The 25,755-nt window shown below is 39.5% G+C and overlaps 1 protein-coding gene across 3 annotated transcripts in view; it reads right to left on the bottom strand.

Annotated features, from left to right (window-relative positions):
* The window catches only part of ZBTB20 (zinc finger and BTB domain containing 20), a 601,757-nt gene that overhangs the window by 395,185 nt on the left and 180,817 nt on the right, over positions 1-25,755 (bottom strand). The window contains exon 1 of one of the 3 annotated variants that reach the window (XM_006864166.1): positions 3,370-3,438. The exons of 1 other annotated variant lie outside the window; for it this stretch is intronic. The gene's annotated coding sequence lies outside the window, so the exon portion shown is untranslated. Of the gene's footprint in view, positions 1-2,603; positions 2,693-3,369; positions 3,439-25,755 lie in introns of those variants that run through there. One more of the 3 variants, XM_006864165.1, reaches the window with a different exon arrangement.

The following is a 25,755-nucleotide window of genomic DNA, read 5'->3' as shown; positions in this document are numbered from 1 at the left end:
TGTTTTCAAAGTGTGAGAGACATCCAGTTTTCATTTCAAGGTTGTCCTAACATGGTGGTGTGCCTTGGAGTCGGTTCCGATTCATAGCGACCCTGCATAGGGTTTCTGAGGCTGTAAATCTTAACAGGTGCAAAAAGCCTCATCTTTCTGCTGCTTGCCATAATATGTTGTTGTTGTTGTTGTTAAGTACTGTGGAGTTGGTTCCTACTCATAGTGACCCTGCACAGGGTTTCTGAGGCTGCAAATCTTTATGGGAGCAGAAAGCCTCATCCTTCTCCTGTGGAACAGCTGGTAGTTTTGAACTGCCGTCCTTGAAGTTAGCAGCCTGATTCATAACCACTATGCTACCAGAGCTCCTTTGTCGTAATATACACCCTACCAAATACTAACAGGCAATTCTCCTGGGAATCTGTGCAACTTGAGTGTTAATTGAGGGAGGCATAGCCTCCTATATAGGTCTTGGTGATAATGCATTAAAATCTAGTTATATTTTTTATACCATATTTTAAAAATTATAACACCAGTTTCCCATTCAACTTCTTTATTTAAAAAATAAAAGAACTAATGGAAAATATCCAAAAACATTATGCATGCAAATAGTATAGACATAACTATCAACCTAACTGGATAGGCAAATTTTGCTAATGTATGCCATTGAAATTTTAGCATATTTGCCATAACAAAGCTCTGATATTATTTCCAACACAATGATAGTTGAGAAATTTGATGTGCATCATAAACTATAGGATTTGTGACAGGAAGATGATTTTTTTGTCCTAGAGATCATGACAGACCCTGATGAAGGTATGTTGTTGTTATTGTTAAGTGCCGTTGAGTCAGTTCTGACTCATAGTGATCCTGTTTAGGGTTCCTGAAGAGTGGCTGGTGGGTTTGAACCGCCACCTTGCAGTCCAGTGTTTATTCTACAATGTCAACTATGTTGTTGTTGTTAAGTGCCGTCGAGTTGGTTCTGACTCACAGCAATGCTGTATAGGGTTCTGACTGGTAAGCTTGAACTGCTGACTTGGCAGTTTAAACCAACTTTGCAGTCCAGTGTATTAACCCACAGTGCCACACCAGGACTCCATAATGCCAGTTATAACAGGGGTCAGTCTCTCTAGAGAACATGAGATATATGAGCTTGCGTGAGTCTATGGTTAAGAATCTGAATCACCCAGAGTAGGAAACAAAATTCCAAAGCTAAGTACCAGCTTGGACAAGAGTACACACCATAGCCACATCCAATGCACATCTGACTAAATGTAAATTCAACTATTGCTAAAGCATTTTTAACTTTTAGGAGAAATCTACTGGCAATGTGCTAACAGCAAGAACAATTAAAACAATAAAATAGCATCTCTTTCCAAATATTTAAGAACATCGAATAAGTGCCCCTTAGGCTGGGTTGTGGTTCTTGGAAGATTTAGCCTATGAGAACCATATTGGAACATCAAAGGTTCCTCCCTCCCTCTAAAGAGCAATTCACTTCAGATGCTGCCACACAGTCAAATGCTTTTATGGCCACCATGTTTTTTTTTGTTGTTGTTTTTTAAATGTTCCTGTTCTTAATATTTTGGAACATGCCAGATTCTTGAAATGGAAAAGAAGACGAGAAAGCACTGTAAGATCAAACACTTCTAGAAGAGCAATTAAGTAGTTGCCTGAAGGTAAAGGATAAATAACACATTCCAACTGAAATTCACCTTCTAGGGAGAGTCCAAATTATTAGCAAGGACATGGAAGACATATATTGGCTACGAAAGCTGGTCTGTTGACGCATCTGCCAGTCTTATATCAGACAGGATGCAACCACCCTTATCCCACTCTTTCAACAACTTCTTAGAACACACTCAATCAGAGTCTCTTATATCAAGGACAATACTATATTTGGGTTTAATACTGTGAGGACAGTCATCTAGTTTTCCTATGTCAGTATGATACATTTCCTTGGATCCAAATAAGGATTCTCGTTGCATTCTTCTGTTTGATACCATGAGTGCAGAAGAATAAAGAAGAGGGAATAACAAATAATATTTTCCAAAGGCCGGGTGGAGGGAGGTTTTCTAATATTTAAAAGCACAATGTCTTAGCAAAAGTGATCTTTATAAGACCAGTATTAAGAATATTCCTTCCTGCCTGTCTTAGAACGTCAGTATTCTGAGCATAATGTAATTGCTCGGAACAGAGATGCATGAAAAGTTGGTAGAAAGAAACTTCAAATGCACGATGAATCTACTTTCACTTCCTCCTCCTACTGCCCCTCACACCACCACCCGTCCCCATTCACTCACCTATCTTCCTTCTCCCACAAGCATGCTTGCTGGACATGTCAAGACTGACATCCATTGGTGGCAGCATGAAATCTATGCTTGCAGTCTCATCCTGAGTACAGACTCAAGACTCTGCCATTATCCATAGAGTGCTCTCAGCTGTGCGCACTAAAATCTTTCACCAGCCTGTTTGATTGTTTGGTAGCTTATCTTTCTTTCTCTTTTTTTTTTATAAAAAAAAATTTTTTTTTAAGCCTTTTTATTTCCTGCTTGTCTCAGAGACACCAAGAATAGAATCCTTGACACATCAAATTCTGGAACCTCACCACTCACCAGGACTGTGGTTCCTGATCCAAGGAGTGACGATTGAGAATCAGCACAGTCTCTTGAGAGTGTCCAGGCCTGGCTGTTAAGCTCTCTGCTCTGATTAGTTTGTCGAGTTCACAGTGTTCCAGAGTGCTGAAGTACAGAAATTAGGGAGGGGAGGTGGAAGGAAAATCACTGGAGCCTCTCACGATCTAACTTCCACTAACTGAGAGGAAATGTCTTATAAATAAACAACAGCAAGAGAAACAACAACAACAAAAAAATCCACCCCGTCCTGCCAGAGGAATGTACATTATTGTCTCCCAACGGAAAACTTTACACCACACCAGAATTCAGCCATGTCTCCTGAAACTACCTCCTTCAAAACTGAAAGAAAAAGAGCCAAGAAGAAAAGGAGAACAAAAAAGATTTTTTATCCTCTTGAATTTGGTTGGGAAGTTCACATGAGTTCCCAGTTGACAAACTAAGCTAAGCAGTGTCACTCTTCCAGGATTTCTTGCAGAGACTGCTTATTAACAAAATTTCATTTCTCCCCGGATCATTGCTGTACCATCCGGACATTTTCAGAAGGGAAGTGCAAGGGGGTGGGGAGGGAGATGGGGGTGTGGGGGGAACTGGGGCTGTGACTGTGGAGGAGAGGAAGAAGAGAGGACAAAGGAAAACTGATGAACTGGAATGCCCTAGCCACGGCCATGGTAAAGCTAACCCCCACCCACCACCCAAACTACTGCTTGTTGAGGACTTGGTGGTGCGGTGTGTTTCATCTACTTACTCTGTCTGCTCGGGAGGCTGAGGTTCCTACATTTCCAGCTCATGCTGGACTGTACCGTAAGCAACAAGTGAAATGAGTTCAGTGATCTCATTCTAGTCCTTCGACTCCTGTCCACATCACTAAGCGACTGCACAGCTTGGCACAGGCCAGGATGAGTCAGCAGTCTCTGGTCATGAGAGGCCAGGCCTGGGATAGCAGGGAGTTTAGGTCAGGAGTAAAGTGAAGCAGAAAGGCAGTCTGGAGGGCAGGGCTCTGCTCTGTAATATAAGGGACACTACAGGTCAGGCGCTGTTGGTTCATGCGCTGGGCTGCAAAGTCGGCCTGAGCCGTAAGACTGGTGGTTCAAACGTCACCAGCTGTTACCCAGAAACCCTGTGCAGGGTTGCTATGGGTTAGAATCAACTCATTGACAGTTAACAACAACAACAACAACAGGTCAAAAGGAAAATACCTCATCAGCTATGAGGTGAAACCTGTAGGACTGTATAAAGAGGAGCAGAAAGGAAAAACTTAAAACTGCGGGCTATCCCAACATAATAAGAACAAAATAAAGGGGCGCAGTTAAAATAAAAAGGCACTGGTAGACTCCTAGAGGATAAAAGATACTCATTAAGATTTCTGGAAATAACCTTTCACTGCACATGTCCATCAACTTGAATTAATAAATGATGGACATCTATATATATTATCCTGGTGTTTTGGGGGAGTGTGGTGACTCTGTAGGATAAGGTCGTTGGTTTGAGTCTACTAGCCACTCCATGGGAGAAAGATGAGGCTTTCTGCTCCCACAAAGATTGACAGCCTCAGAAACCCTATATAGGCTCCCTATGAGTTGGAACCTACTTGACAGCACTCAACAACAACAATGACAATCCTGGTATTTTGGTATTACTTTCCCAATATGTTGTTGTTTTTGTTAGGTGCCATCGAGTTGGTACCGACTCGTAGCAACCTTATGCACAGCAGAACGAAACACTGCCCGATCCTGGGCCAACCTAATAAGTAGCAAAACAAACAAGTGAAAAACAAAGCACCGCAGTTAAATAGCAAGGAGAAGTCTCGTACTTCATAAGCATTCAATGTCTCACAGATGGACCTTTGGGTCAACAGTGTCCTTGCATGGTCTACACAACACTGGGCATAAAATGGTAAGGGAAAGTACTCCGTAGATATGTCATGGGCAGTGGTAGAGACAAGTTGAGAGAAAAGTGAGACACAGCAAGTTCAGTGATTGAACAATGATGAACTATGACATGGTGTTCCCAGTTCTACTACACAGGGTCAACATAAACCACCAGAAAGTGAGGTATCCTACCAGAAGGACTTTGAAACACCTCTCTTTGTGTAGGGGAACTATAACAAGGGGCCAGGGAAAATACAACATCCAGAGAGATGGGTGGGGGCAGATTAATAAAATAAATCAATGATGGAGATTTTGTTTTGGAGGGGCAAATCTCCATATAAATTTACTGATAAAGTCTTGGTATCTGAAACAAACTTTTAAGAACCACATATGGATAAGGAAAGTGAGGTGGAGACTGGTAATTATTAGCATCATGAAATAAAGAAAAAAGTAACCTCAAGTCAGATGATGTGCTACAAGAATGGCACAGAAAACTGAATTAAGATCAACTGAGTTGGAAAATGCTAGTAAAATATTTCTTTGAAGAGAAATAATAAGAACCTACTGTATATTCCCAGTGGTTATCCCTTCTTTTTAAGAGTTGTTGAGCTGGTTCCAACCCACTGTGACTCTGTATAGGGTTTTCAAGGAGCGGCTGGTGAGCTTGAACCACTGACCCTGCAGTTCAAACAGACTTTTCAGTCCAGCACATTAACCCTCAGTACCACACCAGGGCTCCCTTAGAGATGACAGATGCATATGTGTAAGAAAATGTAAATTTTATCCCGTTTTCATTACAGAGAGTAAAAATTCATCTCAATATCTCTTTATTAAATGCTTAATCTTGGGCAAATGAACTTCTCCAGTCTCAAACTTCTCTAATCTCAGGTAACTTCTCTATGTAATTTAAGTAATATTATCATCCTCAGTGAATTATTATAAGGACTGAATCAATGTTCATAAATCCTTACTTATCACAGCAGTAGCTATCACATGGTGAGCACTCAAAACTGGCCACCATTATTATTATTACTAGATTATCATATCATCTTGGTAAATTCCATATAAAAGAATCCTTCCACTGTTGTTCCACTGAACTTAACAGAATTCGTATACAGGTTATATAAAATTAATTGAGAAACACCCCTTTGAAAATAGTGCTTCAAGAAACTTATTCATGTAAAGAAAGATATGCTAAACATTATAGTTGACCACAGAGGATGTTGAAAATATTATGATAAAACCTTGATTTGGGGTATTTATGTTATCAACAGAATGCCCTGGTGGCCCAGTGGTTAAGCACTCAGTTGCTAACCAAAAGATCAGCAGTTTGAACCCACCAGATGTTTTGCAGGAGAAAGATGTGGCAGTTTGCATCTGTAAAGAGTATAGTCTTGGAAACCCAACGGAGCAGTTAAGCTAAATCCAACAGGGTCTTTGTAAGTCAGAATCAACTGGATAGGCAATAAGTTAAATGTTGTCAAAGCCACTTGAAGCTAAAAGTCTCCCATAACTGGGAACCTAAAAAAGATGAGAGGAATATTTGGAAGCTTCTCCAAAAGCAACAGGATAAAAGTGCTATTGGCCTTGTACCGCATGATGAGGGCTTTTTACCAAAAGGGAAACTTAGTCCAGTTGATCACCCCAACCTAATTGATTAATTGTGGGCCTGACCATCTGGCTGATGAATGCTGACACCCAGCAGTGATTACTGTGTAACACAAATCCGGATGTGCTCTCCCTGATGCCTCCCACAATAATGGCAACTCTGAATTTAAGGTTAGTTTATTCAGGCCTCTTGGCTCAATCTCTTCATGGAACAGTGGTTGCGGCAGGGAATATTTTACTAGACCTGGTCAAGCATTATCTTCTCTTATTTCAGTTACCTCCCCCCGCTTCCAACTCCATGCCTACCCACGCTTAAGCCCACTCTTGTATATAATCACTTTTCATGCAAAACGTTCCAGCTGTAGTTTTCATTATATTGACAGATTCCCTCATTTCCGATGGCTCTTTTCTGAAAAAAATATTTCACTGGTCTAAAAGCCTGGTACTACCTTTTTTCACAGTGGATCCTATTGAAACAATTTGATTATACTTTGCTATTAGTTTACTTCAAACTACTCTGTGCTTCCAAATGAAGAAAATGATTTCACCGACATTATGCGTCTGATCAAAAGGCCCTCCTGATGGCCACAGTTCTACATGAGGTCAATAGAATACAAGGGCTAATCGAAGGTAATTCCTACATATTCAGCCTACTGCTGAGCCTCAGTTAGGTGTGGTCCATGGAATGCTGGAGCTCCTTTCCCTTCTAGAGTACGAAAGTTGGGCTTGTATAAATAAAAAGGATCAACAGCAATACCCCCCCCCTCCCACACACACACACCAATCTACACCTGTACATGGGAACGTTCCTGAAGCATATTAAACCTGAATACATAAATATCAACTCTAGGGGGTTACAAACAAATTATCTTATTGCTTTTGTGGGACGACACAGAGCGTCTTGTACAAGCTTGGCCAAGGAGTCATAATGAAGGAGAATCATCCATTTCCTCTGTCTTTTCATTGAGTGATTTCCACCTCTGAATTCATTATTGCTCTCTCGCTCACCCACAGATGCTGAATCTTAATACATTTCAGGCTAAGTTAGCGTTAATTTTCAGTAGAGGACAGAAGTAGCATGCTGAACTAGAGTCCTGGACTGGGAGTTGGGAAATGTGTTTGGCCTGTCAATAAACAGCTATGTGTCTTGAGCATGTCAAGTCCCTTAACTTCCCATGTCTTAGTCTCTTCATTGAAAAATGATAGGGTAGAGTGGCATGAATGCTACAGTCTCTGCCAACACTAAGATTCGATGGTTCTATAGCTCATTTCCTTTTTTTCTTTGGCACCAACCGCCCAACAGCTCTGCTGATAGCCATTTCTCTGCCCTCAGTTACTGATGAAAAAAGATCTCCTTCATTTACTACCTGGTTTTTTCTATTTATAACCCCTCTCTGTTTCTGATGCAAGATATTTTGAGTCATGTACACTCACATGTCCAGATAAGTGCTTTGGATATGAAGGTTTTCAAGGAGACTAGCTTTCCCATGTAGAGCGTTTAGTGTAGCTCGGCATTGAGGAAGCCATCCATCCAAAAGTGGAGCAAAGGGGCCAATTCATAAAGGAGAGGAAACTTTTCAGAATAAAAGTCTTCAGACGCTTCAATTTAGATGAAGCTAAAATGCTATCAATTTCCAACTCCTTTTGCAGTCAATCCCAGACACCATCACAGACACTTAGGACTACAAATTTGAGGACCAGCACTGGCAGTGATGCAGTTCTTATTTCACCTCAGCCATCCAATGCCAAGGAGGATTTAAGATGGCATAATAATAAGAGCCAAGAGGACAGTGTGTCATTTATTTTCCTCCAAACTTTTTGAAATTTCCCATTTGGGCTCTGTTTCCCAGTTTTAATTTGGTAACTGCCATTTTTCAGCATTTCTTTTAACAGGTTACTAATAATTTCTGATACAGGATCTCATATTTCATTTTATGCTGCTAGAACTGCTGTTAATATTTCATCTGCCTTCAATTCAGCTCTGAATCACAGCTGTCGGGTTTCTGATACACTGTTAGGACTCTAGTTTGGGGGATTTGATCACCAGTGTTCAACCCTGGTTGTTCATATCTTGTTAGGGAAAAGCAATCAGTTGCCAGGCTCAGGAACATTTCAGGGTATGCTGTACATTCTTGGTATATTTCAAGGTTCCCTTTTCTGGATCTTTGAAGAAAACAACAAAAACAAGTGTTTTGTGTTTGTTCTCACAGAGCTAGTATCCTGGCAGCAGGGTACAGTGGTTAAGATCCAGGGCTCACAATCCTATCTGAGTTCACATTCCGCTTCTGAAGCTTACCAACTGCAACAGCTTAAATGGGGTCTTTAACCTTCCCTAGCCTCTGTTTTCCCCTTTGTAATACGGGTTATAATAGTATCCATCTCCACTGAGGATTAAATAAATGTAAAGTACTGGGGACTTTCTGAGTTCTCAATAAATGATGGCTATCCTTACTAATCCTAGCATTAATAATCTACAAATTCATACTACAGTTCAGTATTATTATTTTCTAACACCTTGATGAGATAAAAAAAAAAAAAAATCATTTTTGAGTTCAGACTTTTGTGGATAGCTTTATTTTAGCCCACATTTTTTAATTGTCCAGTGAAATAACTATAAATTGATCTTTAAAACCATATTGTTGTTGCTGTTAAGTACTGTGGAGTTGGTTCTGACCCACAGTGACCCTGCACAGGGTTTCCGAGGCTGCAAATCTTTACGGGAGCAGAAAGCCTCATCTTTCTCCCACGGAACAACTGGTAGTTTCGAACTGCTGACCTTGAGGTTAGCAGCCCGATTCATAACCACTATGCTACCAGAGCTCCTTAAAACCCTATGTACCATAAAAATAGACTATAGCATCATATCATGCCACTTCTCAACCCCAAAGGCAAATTACAAAACTTTTTATTCATCTAATAGTCAGGCCTAGATTAGGCACATAATACCAATGCTAATATATTTCATAACAAGATGGCTTATATTCATTTTCCTTCGCTACCAAAGAATACAGATTATTTTGATCTTTTGAACTTTCCCTGTTCAAATTCTTATTCAGCAATTTGAACAGGGGAAGTTTAACATAAAAATTATTCACTATAATAGGGGTTGGGGTAATTAGGGAGTATCCACTAAGAGGTAAAAGAAAAAATAACAAAAAAAACCCACACTCTGAATGATACATAGATGTTGTTAGTTGTCATTGAGTCTACCCTTGACTCATGGTGGCTTCATGCACAATGGAACAAAACACTGCCTTGTTTTATATCATTACCATCATCATTTGTGAACTGGACCATTGTGATATATACGGGTTTTTTTGTTGCCTAATTTTCAGAAGTAAATTGCCAAGGCTCTCTTTCTAGTCTGTCTTAGTCTGAAATTTCTGCTGAAATGTTTTAAGCATCATACCAACACACAAGCCCACAATGATAGACTGGAGATGGCAAATCCAGCTCTCCCTCCTGGAAGATCAGAATTCTACCACTGAGTGAGCACTGTTGTTGTTACTGTTGTCATGCCATAGAGATGGTTCCCACTCAAAGTGACCCTGTCACAGTGTTTCTGAGAGTGGCTGGTGGGTTTGAACTGTGGACTTTGTGGTTACCAGTCCAGTAGTCATCTGACAGTGCCATACCAGGATTTGAACCACCACTACCCCCACCTACAGGATAAAAGGATGGCAAATATAAGGAATAGCCACTACTTGAAGGACTGAAATAGAGCACCCAAAGAAGTCTCCACTCCCTACCCAACCCAGCTGTTGGCCAAGATCCAGACCTTTTGGATAGGACACAGTCAAAATACACTGAATAGTAGAGAAAATGTGAAAGTGAAAGTACTGAGATGGTAGAACTTACTGTAAATCTACCCTTAGGTTACCAAGGAAAGCTGTTAACAAGCAAGTGTATCATCCTAGGAACTCCACTAAGAAACTACAGATAGTATAGAATATGTATGTGTGAAAAAAGAGACAGAGAAAGTGAGAAGTAAGTACTGGGGGAAGCTGCTATCTGCTGTGTACCAGAGCATCTCCAGAAGTTGGGCACAGGGCAGTTGTGCATACTGTAGGAGCTTAGCACTAGAGAAGCCAGCTGGGCTACAGGAATTGAGAAATGGACAAACCATGCAAATTGCAGGAATCTTCCTGGTGCGGTGATATAGGATAAAGCACTGGACCAGAAGGTCAGTTTAAACCTCAAGGTCCAATGGTTCTATCCATCAATCACTCCTTGGAAACCCTACACAGGGTCACTAGGAATCAGAATGGACTTGACAACACTTAACACAGCCACCAAAGAAGCGCGTGAGAACCAAACCAGGAAGAAGCACCCCTTCCTCCTGCAATGTTTCTCTACCACCCTCTACTGTCAAAGCACTCTTGTACTAATTGGCAAAGGAAAAATATTTAAAGGACCAGATGTATTTTTGAGGACCAAGCAAAGAAGGGTATATTTGGAGCTGATAGCCAATTTAATGGTAAGTAAATGGTTACGAGTCGGGCTGCTAACCTCAAGGCCAGCAGTTCGAAAGGACCAGCAGTTCCACAGGAGAAAAGATGAGTTTTTCTGCTCCCGTAAATATATATAGTCTCTGAAACCCAATACAGGGTCGCTATGAGTTGGGACTGACTCCATGGCACATAACCACCAACAACCAACAACAACAAAAAACAACCAAACATTGCTACAAAAGCACAGACAACTTTATTAAACAAAATAACAATATTTTCCATCAAGATCTAAACACCTTTCAAGGCACTCTTTCCATCTCTCAAACCTTTCCCTGAAGAACTCCGTGCTCTTCTATTTACAGCATGTCAAAAGGGCAGCTTGGGCATCCTGATGTTGTTGTTAAGTGCCATCATGTTAGTTCCGACTTATAGAGACCCTGTATAGGCTTTCCAAAGAATTATTGGTGAGCTTAAACTGCCAACCTTGCAGTTCAAACCAACTTTGCAGTCCAGCGAATTAACACACAGTGCCACACCAAGACTTCTTGGGCAGCCTTGTAGTTGTTCTTAAGTGCCATCGAGTCGGTTTCGACCCATAGCAACCCTGTATAGGGTTTCCGAGAAGTAGCTGGTGAGCTTGAACTGCCGACTTTGCAGTTCAAACGGCTTTGCAGTCAGGTGCATTAGCCCACAGTGCCACACCAGGACTCCTTGGGCATACTAGAGGGACTCAAATCAAGTTTCTTTTCAATGATATTTGAATTTTGAAAAAAAAAGAAGTCTGAAGGGGCAAGCTCAGAGCTGTAGGATTAATGGAGTAAAGTTTCTCAATGACATTCTCCTAAAACTGGCCTTTTTCAATTTTCTTATAACGTCTTCATCCTGTGTCATTTAAGAAAATCTGTCAAGATTACCCCAAGGAATCCCTAACAAACAACTGTTATAACCTTCAGATACCCTTGGAAGACATTGTTTTGAGTGGACCTTGCTCTCTGGATTGCATTAGGATTCCTGGTATGATTCATTCCATAAAACTGTCTTCATTAGCCTCAATCTTGCTTAAAAGCCTGATGAGAAGAGCAGCTTTTTGTGTTAGCTGATCTTCACGCAATGCTTTTGGCACCCATTGAACCAAAAGCTTACTGAGGTAAAGATGTTGGTTTAGCATTTAAAAATGCTAAACCTTAATAAGATCCCAACTTCAGTTGCGATCTCATCCATGGGTTTCTGGACTTTAGTCACAATTTCTTCATTCATTTTGGTTAAAGGTCTCTCTTTTGGTTCATCTTTGAGGTCTTCCTGACCTTCTTTAAAATACTGGCATCATCTAAAAATCTTAGTTTATGTAGGGTAACAATCTCAAACTGTTGTAAAGCATCGATGATCTGAGAAGATGATCAGTTGAGTTTTGTTAAAATTTGATATTAGCTCTGATTTCAAAATCTGTTTTTTTCATTGCATAAAAAGTATCCTTTAAAAAAAAATTTTTTTTAAGGCACCCCAATGAGAGTATTTTTCATTGTGGGCAATGCATCAGACTGCAAAGTCATTTGAACTGCAAGGTCAGTGGTTCAAGCTCACCAGCTGCTCCTTGGAAACCCTATACAGGGTCACTATGGGTAGGAATCGATTCGACGGTACTTAACAACAACAACAACGAGACTAAGTCACCAGCCATTCCTCGGAAACCCAATACAGGGGTCTTTACAAGTTGGAATCCACTTGACGGCAGTCAATAACAACACTGAGACTAAGAGAGTGAGTAGGCTCCATTGATAAGCACTGGACTGCAAACCACAAGGTCTGCAGTTCTAGTTTACCAGTCACTCAACCGGAGAAAAATGAATGGTTTTGCTTCCATGATGATTTAAAGCCTCCAAAGCCCTATAAAGGGTCACTATGAGTCAGAACATACTCGATGGCACTTAACATCAACAATGAGACTAAAACAATTGTATTACTGAGAGTACAGAGACATATTTACAAACTTTTTGATTGGAATGAATATGCACGTATGCATGGGAAGACTGTTAACAATACTTTTGACTTACCCACATACACTGATAACTAGTAAAAGTATCATCCATATTTTCTCACAACTGTTACAAAATAACTCTTTGGAGATTATAATCCAGTGTTCTCAATTTGGTACGCTGCTGTAGAACTTTATTAAAAAATTTGTTCTCCTTCATAGCTAAATACTGTCAAAATTAAGGAAAAGAAGTTGATATAAATAAAAGTCACAAAAGTAGTATTTGGACAATAACCTCCCCCTAAGTGTTGCATGTATATTCTTACATTATTGTTTATATTTTATAAACTCAAAAAGAGATGTACAAAATGCTAAACTATTTACCTAGAGTTATGCATCAGTGATGCCAGTTCAGAATTCCAACTAAATGGATGATCAGGAGAACTATTATAAGCAACCCACAGCTTTGAGAGAGGTAAAAGTTGCCTCAATAATATTTTTCCCAGTCTCTTTCCTTTTAATTGACTCTAAAACCAATATTTGCCTGTTCCATGAGTCATCTGGTGGTGGTGGGGGGGAGGAGGAGTAAGGGAGGGCAGTGGTTAAGCACTTGGCTGCTAACTGAAAGGTCGCTGGTTTGAACCCAGTAGCTGCTCCACAGGAGAACAATATGGCAGTCTGCTTTTGTAAAGATTTACAGCCTAGGAAATCCTCGGAGGCAGTTTTACTCTGTCCTAAGGGGTCACTATGAGTCAGTATCAACTTGATGCCACTGAATAAAATAGGGTAATAATTAATTATAAGTTACTAGTTTTGGAGAACAATATATATTGAATGGAAAATTTTCCCAACGATTCTTGTCCTATATTGCTCTACCTTCAATGATTCTTACCAATACTGAATACAGAAGCTTCTTCAGTAACGAAGCTCTAATAAAGGAACAATTTGGTACAGTTCCTAAGGCAAACTATGATCATTGGTAGAGATGGTTCTACACATAGGTGGGATATGTATTCCAGAATACCTCAGCTAGTTTCTCCCATTTCTTTAATTTCATAAAGAAGGGGACAGAATCTTACATTCAATAGTTTCAGGTAGGTTTTTAAACCCCTAGTGCTTGTGAGAGACTGAAAGCACAAAAGGCAACTGGATGAAAAAAGAGTTCAATGGAAAAGGAAGTACCAGAAAGCTAAGACCACAAAGTTGTTTCATCCATTCAACCATTTTTCTGCTCTCACTAGTATGAAAGTGATTTACTTGTTTCCTCACAGTTGTGCTGTCAGCAAACCAGCAGTATTATCAAGCAAAGCAAGTCTTGTTGGATTGTCACCTAGTCATGTTGTAGGCATCCTTAGCAGCTGCAGGTGGTTGTCTTAAGATCTTTTGTTTGTGTTGTGTGTGAGGATTGGGGATAAACTTAATGTCCCTATATTTGACGCCTCCCCCTCTCCACACATACATCCACCTCTCCCTTGTAATTCTGAGTCCTATAGGAGATGATGACAAAGTGGAGTTGTAAGTCCATATGAATGAGTCAGGCAAGTCCATTTTATTTTAGTTTGCCCTACTGTTCAGCTGGCTTTTCTGCTCTGACCCACTATACTTACCCTGTCTGCTGCTCTCACTAGCGACATGCCTTTTTAATCAGCCTTCCTGGGGTCTGCATTTGATTACAGCATTTGTGTTCTATTTTGATTCTTTTGTACTGTGCCCTGTGGTGTTAGCTTGAAAGGTGTTATTTATAAAATGAAATTCTATTGTATTGCCACTTGGATTCAAAGAGGATATATAATATTAATGCAGAATGTATTTAATAATATCTTGAATCTATTAAATCAATTTCTTCAGGAGAACACAGATTGGGAGGGAGCAAGTGGGTTAGTAACCAGGTAATAAGCCTTAAGTATTACCTGATCATTCCTTCACAAGCACTCCTAAAAGCTGGCATGAAAATCTGTCTCCTAACATCAGGGTTTCCATAAGGAGAAGACTACCTTCCCTGCACCAGGCCAGTGCAGCATGCACCTGTTTAAACATTCAATCGTGCAGGCCAAACATTCTCCTATGTTTCAGGTGCAATTTTTTTTCAACTAAGGAAGCCATGAGACCTAACACGAATATGCCCCCTACCTCCCCCACTTTATTTTTTTTTTAAAGCTACCTAGGATGATTTAGGTAACAAAAAAAGTACAATCATCTGTTTCTAAGGATCTGTTTTCAAGATTTGTAAAAAGAAGTACATTTCTTCTGTTCCTCTCAAAAGTAGGAATTTTAAGAGAACATCAGTAGAATTCTAGTGATGCCAAGAACCGAGGCAGAGTTTGTACACTGACATGTTTAGAATAACATTCCCAAGTAGCAAAAGTGCAGGTTTCTTCACAGCTGCTATGCCTATAGTCAAATGTTTATGGAGTAGTGTGATGGAGGAGTCCCTGACTTTTTTTCACTTCTAATTTTAATGCAAACTAAAGACCAAAACAGTCTCTCACTGGATCCATCAGTTTGTATAGCACATCTGTTGTTGCACACATTCATTCTTCCTACTACACCTTTTTCTTTTTTTCCTATGGATACATAGGAAATCAGCAATGGCTAAGCTGCTAGCTAGTAAGAAATTAGGAAGCAGTGGAGGAAGATGGTTTACCAAGTAGCTGCTACAGAATTTGCTAAAAAAAAAGCTGTCACATTCAGAAGTAGCTGGCTGTGCAGGCTTGGAGACAGAGTTCCTAGATTTTTACTTGGTTCCATTCACTAGTTCATTATATAACTCCAAGAAACATAGGGTTTTCTAATCATTAAAATGGAAATAATTACATTTATCCTTTTCTTCTTGCATTGGGTTACTTTAGGGATAAATGACACCATAGTTTTGAAATGTTGTAAATTCTTTGTAATGAAGAAGAGATAAAAATGATAGTTTAGATTCCATTTTTGGCTCTTCAAATTCAGAGATAAGAAACACTAACAAATGAATGAATTTCAATCTTTTGGGAATAACTCACATACCATCATATATTGAGAATGTTATTCATAAGCAACATCTCAAACATAAGTAGCTAGGATACACTGGGGAATACACATCTCAATCTTTAATGAAATCAGCACTGTAGAATAAGTACTAGACTGCCAACCCCTAAAAATTTACAGCCTTGAAAACCCTATACAGAGTCGCTATGCATCAGAATCAACTTGATGGCAGTGAAGTGAGTTAGTATGATCAAAGAGAAGCCCTGTGGCACAGTGGTTAAGCTCTTGATCACAAACCAAAAGGTCAGTGGTTTGAATCTACCAGCTGCTCTGCAGGAGAAAAATGTGACAGTCTGCTTCCGTAAAGATTTATAATTTTGGAAACCTTATGGGGCAGTTCTACCCTGGCCTAGGGGGTTGCTATGGGTCAGAATTGACTCAATAGCAATAGGATTTTATTATTTTTTTTTAGAATGGATATAAGGAGCCCCTGCTGGTTAGACACTCAGCTGCTAACCAAAAGACTGGAGGTCGGATCCATCAGACCTGGTGTTCTGCTCCGGTAAAGAACATAGCCTAGGAAACAGTTCGACTCTGTCACATGGGGTCACTATGAATTGAAATCAAGTTGATGACACTTATCAACTATAATAACATGAAAGAGTCACACTTTCATCATCTCTGTATACATCTTTTTGTTGTGTTGTTTTGTGCTGTCGAGTTGGTTCCGATACATAATGACCCTCTGTAGGGTTTTCAAGGAGCAGCTGGTGAGCTTGAACCACCAACCTTGTGGTTCAAACAGACTTTTCAGTGCAGCATATTAACCCACAGCACCACACCAGGACTCCTGTATACACCTAGACCCTACCATATTGATTTGTATTACGGAAACATTCCATAAAAATTTATTGAATTGAACTGAAAAATGAGTTAATAAAATTTTGAAGTTGAATGTAGTTAGAGACTATGTTAAGTCCAGTTACCTCATTTTACAGATGATAAAACTGAAAGCAGATAAAGAACTTACCCATACCTGGTGTTAATTATATGTATTTTTAGAGGAATTGTTTCTAAAGATCTGCCACTGGAAATATATCACTCAACCAATTAAAGCAAAAGAGACTATAAGCCAAATATAAAACCTGTAGTTGAGGAAACAAAATGAGACAGTACATATGATCCTTTACATACTAATGATTGTGAAGACAGCACAGAATTGGCAACATTTCATTCATGAAAGGTCGCCATGAGTCAGAGCTGACGCCACCATAGTGGCGTCAACAGCAATACTGAGAAATGGTTCATAATTGGAAAAGAGTTGAATATGTTCTCCTTACTAATTCAATCTGTAGAATGAAATAATACAAATATTCAGATTATACCAAGAAGAACAAAGCATCAGAAATGGAGTGAGATTCATTAACAACCTGTGATGTGTAGTTGACATGACTTTGCTTATGGAAAATTAACACGACTTGAAACACTTACTTACTGATGAAAGTAAAAGATTACCTACTTTACACCAAAACATAAAGAACACAAAAATCCTCACATCATGATAAATACAGAAAGAAATGGAAGTGGTCACGGATTTTATTCTACTTGGATCAATAATGAATCTCAAGAAGCAACAGTGATGAAATCAAGAGATGTACAGCTATGTTTCATTTAACTTCCTTTGGGCATCATCTGACCACATATATGCCAGTGGTCCCATAAGATTGTTTTAAAGAGAAAGCAACTCTCTTTTTTTTTTTTTTTTATCATTTTTCCCCCTAGTATTTTTAAAGACTTACAAAAGACCCAGATTCTTGCAGCAATGGACCACAGTGGGGAAAGGCAGGTGAGGCAGAGGGCATGGCTCTGATGGAGGGCTTTTTCCAGAGGGCAGGCAGGCAGGCAGGCAGGCAGGCAGGCAGCAGCAGGGGCGTTGGGCTGCTCTTGCTGCTCACGTGGGTGGAATACTGGGGAAACCTGGGAGAGCGCTGTCTTCGCTCACGTTAACACATCTGCCACCCTCTCAGTCACCAAAGCCACTGCTGCTGCCTGTCCTCATCCTCTGATGGCTTCTGCCATCAGCACCAGTGCCACCAGGGGCAACAAGACGACCAACCGGAAGCAAGTTCTCATAAGGTTTTACTATGGTGTTTGCACAATGTTCAAATCATACACTGTCCCACTTATGGATGTCAAGTGAAACATACCTGAGTTGCATTGGGCAAATCTGCTGCAAAAGACCTTTTATAAAGTTCTAAAAAGCAAAGATACCATTTTGATGAAAGTGGTGTATGTGCCTGACCATTGTTTTTTTAATCACCTCATCCACATGTGAAAGCTGAACAATGAAAATCAGAGGTAGAAGAATTGATGCATTTGGCTTGTGGTGTTGACAAAGTATATGGAACATACCATGGGATGCCAGAAGAACCAACAAATCAGTTTTAGATGAGATAAGACCTGAATGTTCCTTAGAGTGTAGACGGTGAGATATGTCTAGTTTACATGGACATGTCATCAAGATTAGAAAAGGACATCACACTTTATATAGCAGAGTGCCAGTAACAATGAGGGAAACCCTAAGTGAGACTGAGTGGCCCAAAGGACACAGCAATGAGCTCTAACATATGAAAGATTGTGGCTATACTGTAGGACTGGGCAATGTTTGATTCAGTTATATATAAGCTTGCCATAGAGAATGTAGGAACACAAACTTAACACTTCAAAATGGCCAAGTCAAGGTTACATCAAACCATGTCTCCTGTCCCTTCCCCTGCTCTTGCTATCTAGGAAAAAGCAGTCAGTTCCTCCTCTAGCTATATATACCAAAACGTCTTGCACTTCTGCTTTAGATATGCATATGCTAGAAGAAGCTCCCTTTCCCACGATGATTACCCCATACTCCCCAAATTCTTTGTTCTCTAGAAGGGAATAGACAGCCAGGCATCTTGGGATTTTCCTACCTTTTCCCTACCAGTTCTTTCCTACCAGTTCTACATACCACCATTAACTGCCCTTAAGCTTGTGATAACCGCATGATATGTAAAGACCCTAGACCTGCCCCTTACATGGTAAAATGTTACTGTCTAGCCAGCCCCCACAGAAAAGAGCTATGTTTTTTCCTTTGTAGGTAAATTGTCAGTAAACCATCTCTTTTATTTTCTTTTCTGTAATAAACTAATATCTCTCAGAATTAATTCTGATTGTTCTTTTTTGGTCTCTTGACACCTATGCACTCAGAAGGCTTTTACCCTCCAGGCCTGAAATGTAACTAAGAGAAAGGCTTTTACCCTCTAGGCCTGAAATGTAACTATGACAAATAACAACAACATATATGAGACACTAGAAACATAAATCAGGATAAGCTTTACCTCCTGCCTTCAAGAAATCAAGGAATTCACAATGTAGCGGCCACTTCTAAAATGCAACATAAATGTTCCCAGTTTCAAGTTTCTTTGTTTTTCATTCATTTGCAGTTTCCTATTCCTTTTTCTTTTACTGATGTAAGTATTAGCCAGCCATACTGTGGTGGCTTGCATGTTGCTGTGATGCTGGAAGCTATGCATATTTTAAAATACCAGTGGAGTCACTGATGGTTTCAGTGGAACTTTAAGACTAAGACAGACTAGGAAGGAAAGGTGGATCACTTAGCACTGAGAACCTTATGAAAAGCAACAGAATGTTGCCAGATATAGCACCAGAAGAGGAAAACATTATGAATAGCAGTGAAACATTATCAGATATATGCTGGAACATATCTGAGCTCCTCAGGTTGGAGGGCACTCAACATACAATTGGGAAAGAGCTGCCTCTTCAAAATAGAGTTGGCCATGATGACACAAATGAAGGAAGCTCTCAGACCTTCATTTGCTGATGTTGGGACACAACTCAAAATGAGGTGGAACAGTTGAAAATGTCCATCGATAATCAGAACATGGAATGTAAGCAATATGACGCTGGGAAAATTGGAAGTTATCAAAAATGAAATGAAATACAGAAACCTTGGTATGCTAGGCATTAGTGTGCTGAAATGGACTGGTATCTGCCGTTTTGATACTGACAATCATAAGGTTTACTACAACAGAAACAACAAATTCAAGAGAAATGACATCATACTCATTGCCATAAAGAACATTTCAAGGTTTGTCCTGAAGTACAATGCTGTCTGTGACAGGACAGTATCCATATGCTTACAAGGAAGACCACTTATACCACTGTTGTTCAAATTTACTCACCAACCATTAAAGTCAGTAATGACTAAATTGAAGAATTCTACCAACTTCTTCACTCTAAAATTGACTAAACATGTAATCAAGATGTACTGATAATTATTAGTGATTGGAAGGAAGAATCAGTAGTTGGAAAATATGGATTTGGTGATAGAAATGATGTTTCAGATTGCATGATAGAATTTTGCAAGACCAAGGACTACTTCACTGCAAAAGACCTTTTTAAAACAACGTAAAAGATGACTGTACACATGAACCTCACCAGATGGAATACACAGAAATCAAACTGACTACATTTTTGGGAACAGACTCTGGGGAGAAGCTCAACATTATAATCCAAAACAAGGCCAAGGGCCAACTGTGGCTTTCAGTTGCTTATATGTAAATTCACTCTGAAGCTTCATCAATTGCTTATATGTAAGTTCACTCTGAAGCTGAAGAAAATTAAAACAAGTTCATGAGAGCCAAAATATGATCTTGAATATATTCCACCAGAATTTAGAGACCATCTCAAGAATATATTTGATACCTTTGACACTAATAACCAAAGACCAGATGAGTTGTGGGATGCCATCAAGAACAGACAGGGTAAAAAAAGAAAATACAGGAAGAAGTAAAAAGTCATTTAAAAGACAGGAAAGATTAAAGAAGCCCAAAATGGATGTCAGAAGAGATTCTGAAACTTGAGATGCTACAGAAAATGCAATAAATGAGGAAGTATAAAAGCTGAACAGAAATTTCAAAGGGCAGGTCAAAAAGCCAAAGTATTATAATAAATGTGCGAAGACCTGGAGTTAGAAAAACAAATGGGAATAACACTCTGCATTTCTCAAGCTAAAAGAACTGAAGAAAAAATTCAAGCCACAACTTTCAATAATGAAAGATTTATGGGAAAAATATTGAATGATGATGAAAGCAACAAAAGAAGATGTAATGAATGAATACACCGGATCACTATACCAAAAAAAAAAAAAAAACGAACCCCAAAAACGGTCTGTATTCAGCCATTTTAAGAGGTAGTATATCATCAAGAACAATGTACGTGAAAGAAGAAATCCAGTTTGCACTGAAGATATTGGCAAAAATCTAGTCTCCAGGAATTGATGGATTACAAATTGAAATATTTCCACAGACAGATGAAGCATTGGAGGCATTTCACTCAATTATGCCAAGAAATTTGGAAGACAGCCTGATTTGAAGAAATCCTTATTTTTGTCCATTCCAAAGAGAGGTGACCCAACGGAATGAGGAGATCATCAAATATTATCATTAATATTACATGAAAGTAAAATTTTGCTGAAGATAATTTAAAAATGGCTGCAACAGTATATCCAAAGGGAGTTTCTGAAGCCTGATTCAGAAGGGGATGTGGAATTAGGTATAGCATTACTGATGTTAGATGGATCTTTACTGAAAGCAGATAATATCAGAAAGATGCTTCCTTGTGCTTTATTGAGTAGGCAAAGGCTTTTGATTGTGTGGATCATGGCAAGCTGTGGGTAACATTTCAGAATGGGTATTCTAGAACACTTAATTGGGCTCATTAGGAACTTGTACTTTGACTAAGAGGCAATCATTCAAACAGAACAGGGGAGACTGGATGGTTTAAAATCAAGAAAGGTATGAGCCAGAGTTGTATTATTTCACTATATTTATTCAATCAGTATGCTGAACAAATCATCTGAGAAGCTGGATTATATGAAGGAAAGCATGGCATCAGGGTTGGAGGAAGATTCATTAACAACCTGTGATATGCAGATGATATAACTTAGCTTGTTGAAAACAAAAAAGATTTAAAATATTTACTGAGATTAATATAGCTTGCATCTCAGTGTCAAGAAAACTAAAAGTCCTCACAACTGAAACAATAAATAAATAATGGGGAAAAGACTGAAGTTGTCAATCTTTTTTTGTGTAGATCCACAATCAACACTCATGGAAGCAGCGGTCAAGAAATCAAACAGCATATTTCATTAGGCAAATTCTACTATATAAGACCTTTTTAAAAGTCTTCAGGAACAAAGATATCAATTCGAGGACTAAGGTGCATCTGACTCAAGTCATGGTATTTTCAATGGTCTCAGATGCATGTAAAAGGTGGGCAGTGAATAAGGAAGATCATAGAAGAATTGATGCATTTGAGTTATGGTGTTGGAGAAGAATATTGAATGTATCGTGTACTGTCAGAAGAACAAACAAATATGTGTTGGAAGAAGCACAGCCAGAGTACTCCTTAGAAGCCAGGATAGCAAGACTTTGTCTTTCATACTTCAGACATGCTATTTGGAGAGACCAGTCCCTGGAGATGGACATCATGTTTGGTGAAGTCTAGGATCAGCAGAAAAGAGGAACGCCCCCACCAATAGGCACTGGCATAGTGGCGGCAGCAATGTGCTCAAGCATAACAGTTGTGAGAATGGTGCAGGAGCAGGTAGTGTTTCGTTCTGTTGTCCATGGGGTAGCAGTGAGTCATAGACAACTTGACAGTACCTAACTATAGCAATAATTCCTTGTTATTTTAGTGATCTGTTGTAGTTATTTTGTAGTCCAACTTATGTTTTATCTCCTCCATGAACTTTCCAGATTTTATAGTCCACATTAATTTTCTTTCTTCTTTCTTTTCCTTCTCCTCCTCCTCCTCCTCCTTCTTCTTTTTTTTTCTCTCTCTTCTTATTTAACTTCTGAAACTGGAACAGACATTATTGCCTAACCAATGTCCATTCTGTTGATTCTTTCTAGATACAGATCGCTAACATGTTCAAAGGACTGATGTGTTCAGCCCCAAATCAGTTTTTGTGACTGTAAGAACATTATGAGGGCAGTAGTGGTTCAGGGTAGAATTCTTCCTTCCATGTAGGGTTTGAATTCCAACCAATGCATCTCAAGAAAAGGCACCAGCAATAAAGGCTTGCATATTTTGTGATGCTGAGCAGATTTCAGCAGAGCTTCTAGACTAAGACAAAATAAGAAAAAAGGGCACAGAGATCTGCTTCAAAAATAAGCCAGTGAAACCCTAAGACCCACAATGTCCACTCTTGTTGTGTATGGCATTGCCATGAGTTTGGTGACTGACGCTATGGCAGTTAACAAGCCTACTGTAACAAACGTGTTACCTGATTCCTTTTTCTCTTTAGCATAAGTGAGTGGACTGGGTATTCAGTTCTAGATAAGAATAAGATCTATGGGCTATCAACTTCAAAAACTGATTTTGGGGGGAAAAATGTCCTTTTTTGCTTTCCTTTTCTCCCCTCTTTGAACATATACATGATGCTTGGAGCTGCAGCATTGTTTGGTGAACATGAAGCAACAAGCAAGCAGAAAAGAAAAAAGAAAAGAGAGAATCCCTGAGATGTTATAAATTGTCATCAAGAGAATTCGGATTCATGGAGATCCTGAGTTTATCACACACTGTAAGTTTCCTAACCCTTGGCTTCTTGTTATGTGAGGAAAACAAACCTATATTTGTTTACGACATTAAATCTTGATTATACACATATTGTTGGTGTTGACAAGTGCCATCAAGTCAGTTCTGACCCATAGTGACCCTGTGTTTCTGAGGAGCAGCTGGTGAGTTTGAACCACCGACCTTGCTGTTCAAACTGACATTGTAGTTGAGTGCCTTTCCTACAGTGTCATACCAGGACTACAATTATAATGCATGTTGTTGTTGTCAGGTGCCATCAAGTCAGAACCGACTCATAGCGATCCCATGCACAGCAGAATGAAACAATGTCCGATCCTGGCCAACCTCACTACTGCTGCCACACTTGAGTCCATCAATGCTGCCACCTGGCCAATCCATCTCGTTAGGGGTCTTCCTCTTTTTCTCTGACCCTCCACCTTACCCAGCATGACATCCTTCTCCAGCGACTGTTTCCTCCGGACAATATGTCCAAAGTATGAGAGACGAAGCTTAGCCATCCTGGCCTCCAAGGAGCACTCTGGCTGCACTTCTTCCAAAACAGATCTATTGGTTCTTTTGGCAGTCCATGGCACTTTCAGTATTCTCCTCCAACACCACAACTCAAAGGCATAAATTCTTCTATGATCTTCCTTATTCAATTATAATGCATATATACTAGATATCTAGTATTATAATGCATATACACTAGATAGTCAATATAATATATGTGATAAAATGTTCACTCAAAAACTTAGAGAAGAATATGTATTAGGATCAGAAAACAGGATTAAACCAGGTCAAGAAAGAAAACTTGAGTTATAAATAAGGAGTAACAAGAACTTGTTACACCTTAGTTCGTGTTATTACATACAATAAAAACAAACTTCAGAGTTTTTTTTTAAATTAGTTAATACACTTTAAGTAAGAAATGGGACATGAAAATAGCCCCAAAGTAGTAATGTTTTAAAGAAGAGATGATATCAACCTGATTTCTATTAGAGAAGAAAATGCTATACAGTTGTTCCAGTTCTATTAAGAATAAGTGAGAACTAGTATTTGTCACATACCATCAGCAAAGAGACATTTTTTTCTGTCTCTTAAGTAGCAGGACGGTGACTCACTCAAATGGCTTAGACTCTTTCGCATGCTAATTGGCTTCCAAAATCTTTCACCTGAGGTTTGAACCCATGAGTGAGGAAACTATTATAGCATTTGCTTTTGGAGAAAAAAACTACATAAGTTGGTACCGAAGCTATTTTCAAGTCTTCCAAATATTACAAGTAATGGAGAACTGCTGAGGAGAGAAATAAGTTGCTTTGGGTCGTTTTAGGTTAGTGACCTTAAATATAAGGTGTGATTTAATCTGTTGCCAAAATCATCATGGCAAGAGGTAGGGAAAAAGACTTGAAGTTGCCCGGAGTTATGGAGGGCTTTGGTGGCAGCTTTCAGTTTGAACTAAAACTGAGCAGGATTCTGTCAAAGGCTCCAAAAACAAAAGGCTGCATTATGTAACACATCTTGTATTCCTTTGTGAACAATTCCACAACAAAGTTTCATTAATACCCTCACCACCACCACCACCACCCCCACCCCCCACACACACACACTCAGACATTTCACCACTTCCAGGCTGCAATTTCTTGTCCAGAAGGGAAACTTTCCACCTCAAATAAAAGTTTAAAATTGTGAGAAAACGGACATTTTTCAGGAACCAGATCAAATTGATTTGCACTTTAGATGGACTGGGAAAATGCTTCTTAAATTAGATGAATGAAAAGTAATCTTATTTGAAGAATAGCTGCACAATTCCACAATAGTCATCAATATTTTTTCAGCTCTCAATCCATTATTTTCTGGTAGTGTTACTCTGTTGCATTCTGGAGTCATTTCTCAATACAGTATTTAATGGGCAGTTGAAAGATAGCATGTTATATGGATGGCATTTGTTGTTTTTGTTGTTAGTGTCTTCAAGTCAACTCCGACTCAGAACCACTCATAGCTACAACAGAAGGAAACACTGCCGAGGTCTGCACAATCCTCACAGTCATTGTTATGCTAGAGTCCATTGTTGCCGCCATTGTGTCAATCTATCACACTGAAAGTCTTCTGTTTTTTCCCTGATCCTATGTTTTACCAGGAGTCCTGCTGTGGTGCTATAGGATAAGCACTGGACTACTAACCCCAACACTGGTGGTTCAAACTTACCAGCTGCTCCTCAGAAACCCTATACAGAGTTGCTGTAAGTTGGAGGCAACTCCATGGCACTCAACAACAATAACAACATGTTTTAACCAAGCATAATGTCCTTTTGCAGGGCCTCTACGCTCTTGAAAAGGAGCTCTGGTAATGTAGTGGTTACGAATCGGGCTGTGAACCACAAGATCAGCAGTTTGAAACTACCAGCTGTTCCGCGGGAGAAAGATGAGGCGTTCTGCTCCCGTAAAGATTTACAGCCTCGGAAACCCTGTACAGGGTCGCGATGAGTCAGAACGGACTCCACGGCACATAACCACCACCACCATACATACCTTCTTGATAACATGCCAAAGAACATGAGATGAAGTCTCTCTATCCTGGCTATACTCTTTCCAACACAGATTTGTTTATTCTTCTGGCAGTTCACGCTGTGTTCA

The sequence above is a fragment of the Chrysochloris asiatica genome, unplaced genomic scaffold (genome assembly GCF_000296735.1).
Source record: "Chrysochloris asiatica unplaced genomic scaffold, ChrAsi1.0 scaffold00061, whole genome shotgun sequence".
NCBI classification, from domain to species: domain Eukaryota; kingdom Metazoa; phylum Chordata; class Mammalia; order Afrosoricida; family Chrysochloridae; genus Chrysochloris; species Chrysochloris asiatica.
The sequence above is the reverse complement of the archived record's forward strand: the minus strand, read 5'-3'. Positions and strand labels throughout refer to the sequence as shown.